Below are 9,925 nucleotides of genomic sequence, written 5' to 3'. Positions count from 1 at the left end.
ATTCTTTGGAAGGGGCACTTGGGTGAGTTGTGTTGGAGGGTCATTATTCTCTCAGGAGAGAAATCTTTGGTGTGATTTGGGGGCAATAATAGTTTGTAGGCGTTCTTGGGCTTACTTCTTCTCACTCTGCACTCAGGGGTCTCTCCTGGCTTAGCTGGTGGGAACCATATGGGGTACGTGGGAACTAAACCCAGGTCCAGCAAGCACCTGACCCACCATACTATCTCTCCAACCCCAGGAAGGGAGTTTTTTTTTGCGTTTTGGGTCACACCAGCAATGATCAGGGGTTCCTCCTGGTTTTGCACTCAGGAATTACTTCTGGCGGTGCTTGGGGGACCATATGTGATGCCAGGGATCAAATCTGGGTCGGCCGTGTGCAAGGCAAATGCCCTACCCACTGTGGTATCGCTCCGGTCCCAAGGATGGGAGTTTCTTGAGCAAAATTAGGCTTCTATTTGAAAGGGAGGAGAGTAAATGAATGTTTAGGAGTCAGGGGCAGTGGCGTGAGAGGGAACCCAATAGAATCCAATATAAAGGAAGATTCAAACTTCTGCTATTAAACTCAAATTTCTACTTTGGCTACAGTACCACAGCTTATCAAAACTTTCACTGTTAGAAATTGCTGGAAATAGAGTCTATAAATCACCCATATTTTCTTCTTTCTGGGTTCACAGGTCCATATTCTAAGAAGAAAATCTTTAAAAATTGACACAGAACAGATGATTATGAGAATAGTGGTGGATTTTCAAATATCCCAGTTTCAACTACCTAACTCCTCTTTGGAGTCTGGAGTTGGGAGACTGCCATTTTATATGCCCTCCTCCAGAAATTGACCTTCAGGGTCATCTCCTCTTAGAAACCTCCAGGACTGACTTGATTAATAAGATAGTATCAGCTTTTAGATTAGACTTTGGGAAAAGGTTGTCTGACCTTCTTTCACATTTTCAGGAAACATGATAGATTCTATATCAGTCCAAGAGTTATTTTGTTGTGTTTTGGTAGATCATTTGTTTTGCACTCCAGAAGTTGTCTCACTTTCTGACTAATTTCATTTAGCCTAATTGCTTCATGTTCCAGCCATCTTGTTGCAAAGAGCAAACGAACATTTTGTTCTCTTCTAAATAGTTGGGCGGCATCCTAGTTTAGTTACTTATCAATGAGCATTTAAGTTATTCTCATATTTTGACTATTGTGCTGGAGCGATAGCACAGCGGGTAGGGCGTTCACCTTACAAGCGGCCAACATGGCCGACCCGAATTCGATTCCTCCGCCCCTCTCGGAGAGCCCGGCAAGCTACCGAGAGTATTGGATATGCCAGACACAGTAACAACAAAGTCTCCAATGGAGCCATTACTGGGCCCGCTCGAGCAAATTGACGATCAACGGGAGGGCCTTTACCTTTTACCTTTTTTTACCTATTGTGAATAATAGGGTTATTATTCACAATAACAGACATTAATAATAGGATTTCATATAATTTTAAACTAATGCTTTCATATCATTTGCACAAATACCTAGCAGTGTTATCACTGGATCATATAATATTTCCTTTTTGTTTGTTTTTTATTTTGAGAAAATCCTAACACAGGACTTTCTCCTGGCTCTGTACTCTGTGGTCACTCCTAGAGAGACTTGGGGGTGGGGTGGGCGTCATTTGGTATGCTAGGAATTGAACCAGGACGGACTGCATGCAAGGTAAGTGCCATATACTATGTACAATCTCTCCAGGCCTTGTATTATATTATATTTTTGTTTTCAGTTTTAAGGGATCACTAGATTGTACTCCAAAAAGACTGCACCAATTTATATTCCCATCTACAAGGTATTAGAGTTTTTTTCTCCATTCCCTTACCAACACATATTGTCTATAGGTGATATTTTAGATTTCTCCCCCCAATTGGTATAGATGATGTGTCAGACAAGTTTCGAGAACATGTGCCATCAAAGCAGCGCCTGAAAGAGCAAGTGATGAGTTTTAACTGAAGGAGGAAATGAACTGAAGATGTTTGGCTGAGTTTCTTGGAGCAGCCCAAGAGAATTTTTTATAAACTGTTCTCTGACCCATTGTCGCCAAACAAACTTCATGGCCAAGGAATTGCTAAATAATATGTTTCATCATTAATAAATGCAGTATAATGTAGAGGAAAGAGCAGTGAATATGGCGTGATCTTGTACCATGATTCAACACAGGTCCCTTCTTTGGATTTGGGTAAGTCATTTAGTCTTTAGGAACCTTGACTTTCCTCACCTGGTAATTGGATCTGTTATAAAAACTAATCACATATATCTTGGATTTTCAAGTAATTTTTAGCAAGTGAGGGTTTTTTGGACAATATATATACATATATGTGATATATACATATAAAATGATTATTGAATACTATTGTCAGTAAAATTATTCATGACTTTCTTGGTACCAAGTCTTCCATTACTAGTGAAAGGCATTCTCCCAAAGTTTTTAGAGATCCTGACCACCCAATCTGAAAATAACTTACACAGTGAAAACTCTACAAAAGTTAATGGTGATACTGGTAGCAGAATGTAAGATTTCATTCTCTCAAAAAGTTTTCTTAACTTCTCTTTCTCCCAGATTGCTCCGCTGGCTGTAATTTGAAAACCACAGATTCTTGTCTGTGGGAATTTCTGCACTTTCAGGATGGAAGGGATGAAAGACTCCAACCAGTCAACCAGAATTCCAACTCAGTGTGTCTATAGAGCTGCTGTGTCTCACGTTGTCTTTTTCCATCTGCTCACACAGCTTTTCTTTAAGTGGTTGTCACCATTTGAGCTGAGTAGCATACCACCTTGATATGGGAGTCTATTAAGTCTGTTGCGTGTCATCAAAGGAGCACCTCATCATTCTGTGGCTCCACATAATGCTTCTGTATCCTTGTGTGTTGCAAATTTTGCCCTGTTTTCAGTTTAATTTTAAGAATTGCTGTTTGTGTAACCCGTTGTTTCAGGTCCACAGCCTTAAGGATACTTGTCATTATTATTGTTTTAATGGGAGCTATATCCATGGTGCTGGGGTTGAGGTGTTGGGTCACTTTTGAAGATGCTCAGTCTGGCAATGGTTTGATGGCTTCAAGGCTTGGACCCAGTAATGCTCAGACCAAGTAGTACTAGAAGGCCACCAGGGCTCTAGTGCAGGGCTGAGATGGAACTCATGACCTTCCACATGCTAGTATGTGCTCTACCACTTGAGCTATGTCCCTAGAAGAGTACCAAGGGTATTTCTTCTTTTAAACTCAGTGCTCTGTGTCCTATGAGTCACACTTACACTTTACTTTTATTCATTCATTTATTTACTGATTGATTTTTGGGTCACACCCGGCGACGCATAGGGGTTACTCCTAGCTCATGCACTCAGGAATTACTCCTGGCAGTGCTTGGAGGACCATATGGGATGCTGGGAATCAAATCCGGGTTGGCCGCGTCCAAGGCAAACACCCTACCTGCTGTGCTATCACTCCAACCACCACACTTATACTTTTATAAGAATTTGTTGCTTTAGTCCAGTCAGAGAGCATTAGATAGAAATAGTGTGGATGTCTTCATTTGCATTCCCCTTGAAGACAACTCTGACACAAACTACTTCACATGGCAGTGGTTTATATTGATGGTAGAGAGATGCTTTGAGAAGAAAAGGAGCATGACTTAAGTGAGGGGAAGTAGCCAGTATATGTGTTGGCAATGAAACAACAGTGTGGGAGACTGAAGCCCAACTCAGGGAATTAGCATGAGACATATATCTCAAGGTTTCTCACCTGAGAGGAAAGGGAGCTGGAAAGTCATTTATACACCAATTTCTCTGAAGGAGAGCTGCTCTTAGGGAATGACCTTCCTGACTTTTCTAGCCACATGTATAAGCAGAGTGCAGTCAGAGAGTCACAGAATGTACTTAGCTATAGAGAGAATGACAGTGGTAAGGTTTGACGGGGAAATGGGCAGGGTCTTGAGTATGCCTATAGCAGTCCTCTCTGTACCTCACACACGGATTTACCCTTGCCCTCCTTTAGATTCTGTCCTATCACTTTAGATTCTATTCTATCTATTCTTTAAGATGATGGTCAACTGGGGCTGGAGCAATAGCACAGCAGGTAGGGCGTTTGCCTTGCATGCAGCCGACTCAGGTTTGAATCCCAGCATCCCATATAGTCCCCTGAGCACCGCCAGGAGTAATTAATTCCTGAGTGCAGAGCCAAGAGTAACCCCTGAGCATCACCGGGTGTGACCCAAAAAGCAAAAAAAAAAAAGATGATGGTCAACTATAATTTAAGGTAATACAGGGTCAGGGATGTGTCTCAGTGTTAGATTATGTAAGAATCTAGGTTTGAGCACCAGAAAACACACACACACACACACACACACACAAAACACACACACAAATACTACTACTATTAAAGTAAATCAAAAGTCTGGGAACAGAATTTATGGAACTGAATCCCTTGCTTAGGGAGCTAAGAACCTCACTGTGTGATAGTCGGGCCAAAGGTCACTGTTGATTACCATGTTCTCCTCTTACACCATATCCTAATTCTCCTTACCCCAGTTATTAGTTAACTCTCTGCACTGCTTTTTTTTTGGGGGGGGGGCACACCTGACAATGCTCAGGGGTTGCTCCTGGCTCTGCACTCAGAATTATTCCTGGGGGTGCTCTGTGGACCATATGGGGTGTCAGGGATCGAATTCGGGTAGATCACATGCTAGACATATGCCCTATCTGCTGTACTAATGCCCCAAACCCATGTCAGCACTGCTCTTGCATTCAAGAAATTCATGTTTTCAGATTTCCATCCTGCGAACATCTGAGCCTTGGATTATTGTGTCGTTGGCGAGCCATGGCTACTGCAGTTCCTCATTCAAGTTACCACTGAACATAGAAGCACAATAAGGGATTCCAAGAGATCTTCTGATTTCCAGGCATATTCCTTTGCCCTGACTAAATGATCATATAGTAATCAAACTTAACACTTCCCATAGTAATTCCTTTCTTTGTGTGCTAGTTTTAGCAATTAGGTGCCCCTAAGACCAGGTGTCAATGATCTCTTTCAGTGTTGTGTGACTCATGCTATGTTCATGCTAGAGACATTCTCTTTTCCCTACCTGCACCAGGACCTAGATGATCTTGAGGGTGGGTGAATGAGAACTGTAAATGTGACGTATTGAGAAGGATGACAGGAGGAGCCATTCTCTCTCAAACCTGTGTTGAAGTCTATCTATTCAAGTCTGTGAAGTCTAGCTCTTGGTTACAGGGCACCAGGTAATAATCCTTGGTTCAAGGTATATGCTTACCATGGAAGCACTCCACTGAGCTTCCACCCAGGAGAACGTTAACAGAGCATAAGCTACATGGAATGGGGAGAGAGCCAGAGAATGAAGAGGTGAGTTAAGGGAAGACAAGGTAAAATCAATTTGGTGGTTGGGGATATGGGTATTCAGGGATTATTCATGGTTCTGTGGTCAGGGATCACTCTTGGTGATCACTCTCAGGGAACTATATGGGGTGCCAGAAACTCAACTGTACTTGGCCACATTGAAAAATAAGTGCCTTGCCTGCTTGGCCCCAGGGCAAGGTTAAATCAAAGTGCAATAGCTGTTGGTACAATAAAAAAAAACATCCAATTTAGGGGCTGGTGTGATAGAACAACAGGGAGGGCATTTGCCTTGCATGCTGCTGACCCAGGTTCGATCCCATATGGTCCCCTGAGTACCATCAGGAGAGATCCCTTGAGCAAAAAGTCAGGAATAACCCCTGAGCATTGCCTGGAATGACCTGAAAAGCCAAAGCCAACCCCTGCTCCCAAAGGACATCCAATTTATCCTAATTCCTTTCTCCCTTTTTATAATTGCCTAGTCCTATTGGATGCGGTAACAGTTCAGCATAACTATTTTTAGTAAAACCTATAAAGAGATAAGAGAAAAAGCATTTAGTGTTTCTTGGCAATTAATCTTGCACCAATGGGACCTTTTCACTGCAGGTATGAGGGAAGTCTGGAGGAAGTGGATTAGGTTAACGGATGTTGCTTGATGTCTAATGGACCCAGCCAGAGACAGAGCCTCCCTACTTGGATTCCTCTTGAGTTAGTCGGATAGACTGGGTTGAATTGCACATTTTCTTAATGAGCTCCATGCAAACACAGGAAATATTTTGAAAAGACATTCACACTCCTATGCTCATTGCATTGTAATTCACAGTAGAAAACATCTGGAAACAACTCATGTGCCCAAGTACAGATGACTAGATAAAGGAACAATGGCATACATACACAATGAAATACTACTCAGCTATAAGAAAAGGTAAAAGCACACAATTCACTGCAATGTGAATGGAACTAGGGGGTATCATGCTGAATGAAATCAGAGGGAGAGAGACAAACACAGAGTGTGCTCTTTCACATGTGGAATATAAAGAAACATAGCCAATGGTAATAGACCCTGAGAGTCAGCCTATAGAATTGAGTTTGCCAAGGTATAAGATATGGGAATGTATCTTGAAATATTTGTGGAGGGGTACTGACATTGCTCATGGTGTTGGAATATTGTATGTCTGCAGTTCTATTATTAATCAGAATGCTAAAGTAAAATTTGGTAGAGAAGAAAACACAGTAAAATATTTACTCTGTATAAATTTTTTTTATTTATTTATTGAATCACCATGGGAAAGGTTACAAAGCTTTCAGGTTTAGGTCTCAGTCATGCAAATATCAAGCACATTTCCCTTTACCAAAACTTATTTTTTACCATGAAGAACCCCAATAAAACCCCACCCCCCACCCCTCCCAGTCCCTGTGGGGCAGATGAATTCTAGTTAACACTCTATCTGCTTTGATTAGATTCATTGTTTCAATAAAAGATTCACCACTATTATTTAGAGTTTACCAACCCCCGCAAGTCAGACATTCTGACAAAGCATTGTGAAGTGATTTGCTGTCTACAGCTGGGTTCAAGAATTATATGTTGGTTTTGGATTTCTGCTATTTTACTTATTGACCCTGGAAGTATTTCTACTGAAAGTCAGATAGTTAAGAAATTGGTTTCTGTGCTCTGGAGTCGTGGCCGTGCTGGAGAGCCGCTAGTGGGGGGCAACTGGTGGCCTCGGTAGGGCGTGAAGGACGAACCGGAATGCCCCCCTTCCCATGAGGTTTTAGTCGCCCCCACACCCCCGGCTCATAGCTGCTGTCCACAAGGCTCCCATGTGGCTGCCATCTTTCTTTCCAGAGGGAGGAGGGCGGAAGGGAGCAACACCCTTTCCCCTCCGGGCAGACATGATGGCCTGGATTAACGCATAGTCCTTTCACTTTTCTGCTCCAAGCTGCTGGGTTCTGCATTAAGTCCTTGTGCTTCTGGGACTGTGGCCGTGCTGGAGAGCCGCTCGTGGGGGGCAACTGGCGACCTCAGTAGGGTGTGAAGGACGGACCGGAACGCCCCTCTTCCCATGAGGTTTTAGTCGCCCCCGCTCCCCCGGCTCATACCTGCTGTCCACAAGGCTCCCATGCAGCCGTCATCCTTCTTTCCAGAGAAGAGAGGGCGAATGGGGCAACACCCTTTCTCCTCCGGCAGACTTGATGGCCTGGATTAACGCATGGTCCGTTTACTTTTCTGCTCCAAGCTGCCGGGTTCTGCATTAAGTCCTTGTGCTTCTGGGGCCGTGGCCGTGCTGGAGAGCCGCTCGTGGGGGGCAACTGGTGACCTTGGTAGGGCGTGAAGGACGGACCGGAACGCCCCCCTTCCCATGAGGTTTTAGTCGCCCCCACACCCCCGGCTCATACCTGCTGTCCACAAGGCTCCCATGTGGCCGCCATCTTTCTTTCCAGAGGGAGGAGGGCGTACTCTGCATAAATTTTCTAGTTCAAGATATCATTCCCTCACTCCACCCCATCCCACCCCACCCAGACTGAAAAGCAGTGGAATATTTGAGATAAGGTAGGCATGGTTGTCTCCCGTGACATTGTAAAATCTTACAATAGGGCTTTTGCTAAGTGTTTCATTTCTTAAGTAGATCTTAGTGGTGATAGTGTTGGCATTATGGATGCCCTCCAAACTCTCTCCTTCTTACAAATTGAGATATAGGCATAAGAAGCCAAGGTTATCAACCTACAAATAGCAAAGAGTTGGATACCAAATAAATTCTTCATCAAAATAGCAAAGTTAGGTAAATATAATGCATCCATTAAATGAAATATTATGCAGCCTTGAAAATAAAGAAACTACTTTCTCTGAATATTTATTTGGAAAAGCTCCAATAAAATGTGCAAGAATGGGAGAAGACAACATAAAATTGCTGTATGCATATATAAAGAAGGTTTGGAAAGAATCACAAGAAAATATTATTAAAATAGAGCTTGGGATGGGCACAGGGTGGATAAAAGCATATATGGGAATGAGAGTTTTTCACTGAAAATATATATTTTTAGAAAATGTAAATATATCACCTATAGATATCAAAGGCCTATAGAACCAAAGAGGAAACACATAGAGGGGATGATTGGAAATAGCTGTATTTTTGAAATTACTCCATTGCTATAGCACAGCGGTAGGGCGTTTGCCTTGCACGCAGCCAACATGGCTGACCCGAGTTCGATTCCTTCGCCCCACTCGGAGAGCCCGTCAAGGTACCGAGAGTATCTCGCCTGCTCGGCAGAGCCTGGCAAGCTCCCTGTGACATATTCGATATGCCAGACACAGTAACAACAAAGTCTCCAATGGAGACGTTACTGGACCCGCTCGAGCAAATTGATGAACAACAGGAGGGCCTTTACCTTTTTTACCTTACCCCATTCTTTGTAATTGTCCCTCACAAGGTATCAGAATATCCCATTTTATGACTTTGAGAAAGGGAGAAGCAAAAGATTAGGTAGAAGAAAGAAAAGATGATGGAAAGAAGGAACAGAGGATGAGGTGATTCGTCTGCTTGAATACCTCTCGTACTATCTACATCACAGGGGTGTGTCATGTGCTCAGCTTGCTGGGATGCTGGACTCTGTGCAGGCACTTTTGCACCTGAACTTTTCCACTGCTAAGGTCTGTGCAGACAAGAGAGTTGTTTACTCTATTGACCTGTCTCTAGTGGCAGCCACTTAGGAGCTAATGCAAAGAGAGACTCAGCATCAGCATCAACCTGTGTTTCGGTCCTGGCTCTGCCCCTCACTAGAGATATGGGCTTGCATTTCTCATTAATCTCTTGTGAGCCTCCTATTTTCTGCACGCGTAAAGCAGGGATCATCTGGGCGCCCATCTCACTGTTAGGTATGTCGCCTGCAGAGTGAGCAATGGCACCATGGTAGATGATCCGTGGCTCTGGGTGCTTATGCTTACTCATTTACTCATTTTTTTTCATGGCCAGGGGCACAAACCCTGAGTCTTAGTAGTAGGAGTTGCGTTTCCAGTCCAACCATTGGAATGGAATGGGCAGGCAGGGGCTCTGCTGGGGAGATGCTCAGCTGGCTGATGCGTCCTCTAGGATTCCCAGGGCAGTGCCATATGTTGGTGTACAGCTGCGCTCATAGAACACCCCATCAATGTTTCCTCCCTATCTAATTACCTAGGCAATGGCTGCATGCCATTGTGGAAATGACTCTAAAAGTTAATGGTTCCTCTAATAGGAGAACCTTTCTCCTGCTTTACAACAACACTAGAGGCTTAGGGTGACTTCTTTCTGCCTTCTGGAAGGAAGCTGTAAGTCCAGACTGAGTGGGACTTACCCCCCGACACACACACACACACACACACACACATACACACATACACACTTTCCTCCATGCAGAACCAGGGGTTTATTGAGAGTTCTGCTGGTGAGAACAAAATAAGATCAGGGAGAGAAAAAAAAAATTAAATGGGTGTCAGCTCTGTGGAGGAGGAATTCTTGTTTGCTATTGGGCTGTTTGCAGACCTACCTGGGAAAAAGTTGGAAGTCACACCCACA

Source organism: Sorex fumeus, unplaced genomic scaffold (genome assembly GCF_029834395.1).
Source record: "Sorex fumeus unplaced genomic scaffold, SorFum_2.1 ptg000007l, whole genome shotgun sequence".
Classification (NCBI taxonomy): Eukaryota; Metazoa; Chordata; class Mammalia; order Eulipotyphla; family Soricidae; genus Sorex; species Sorex fumeus.
The sequence above is the reverse complement of the archived record's forward strand: the minus strand, read 5'-3'. Positions refer to the sequence as shown.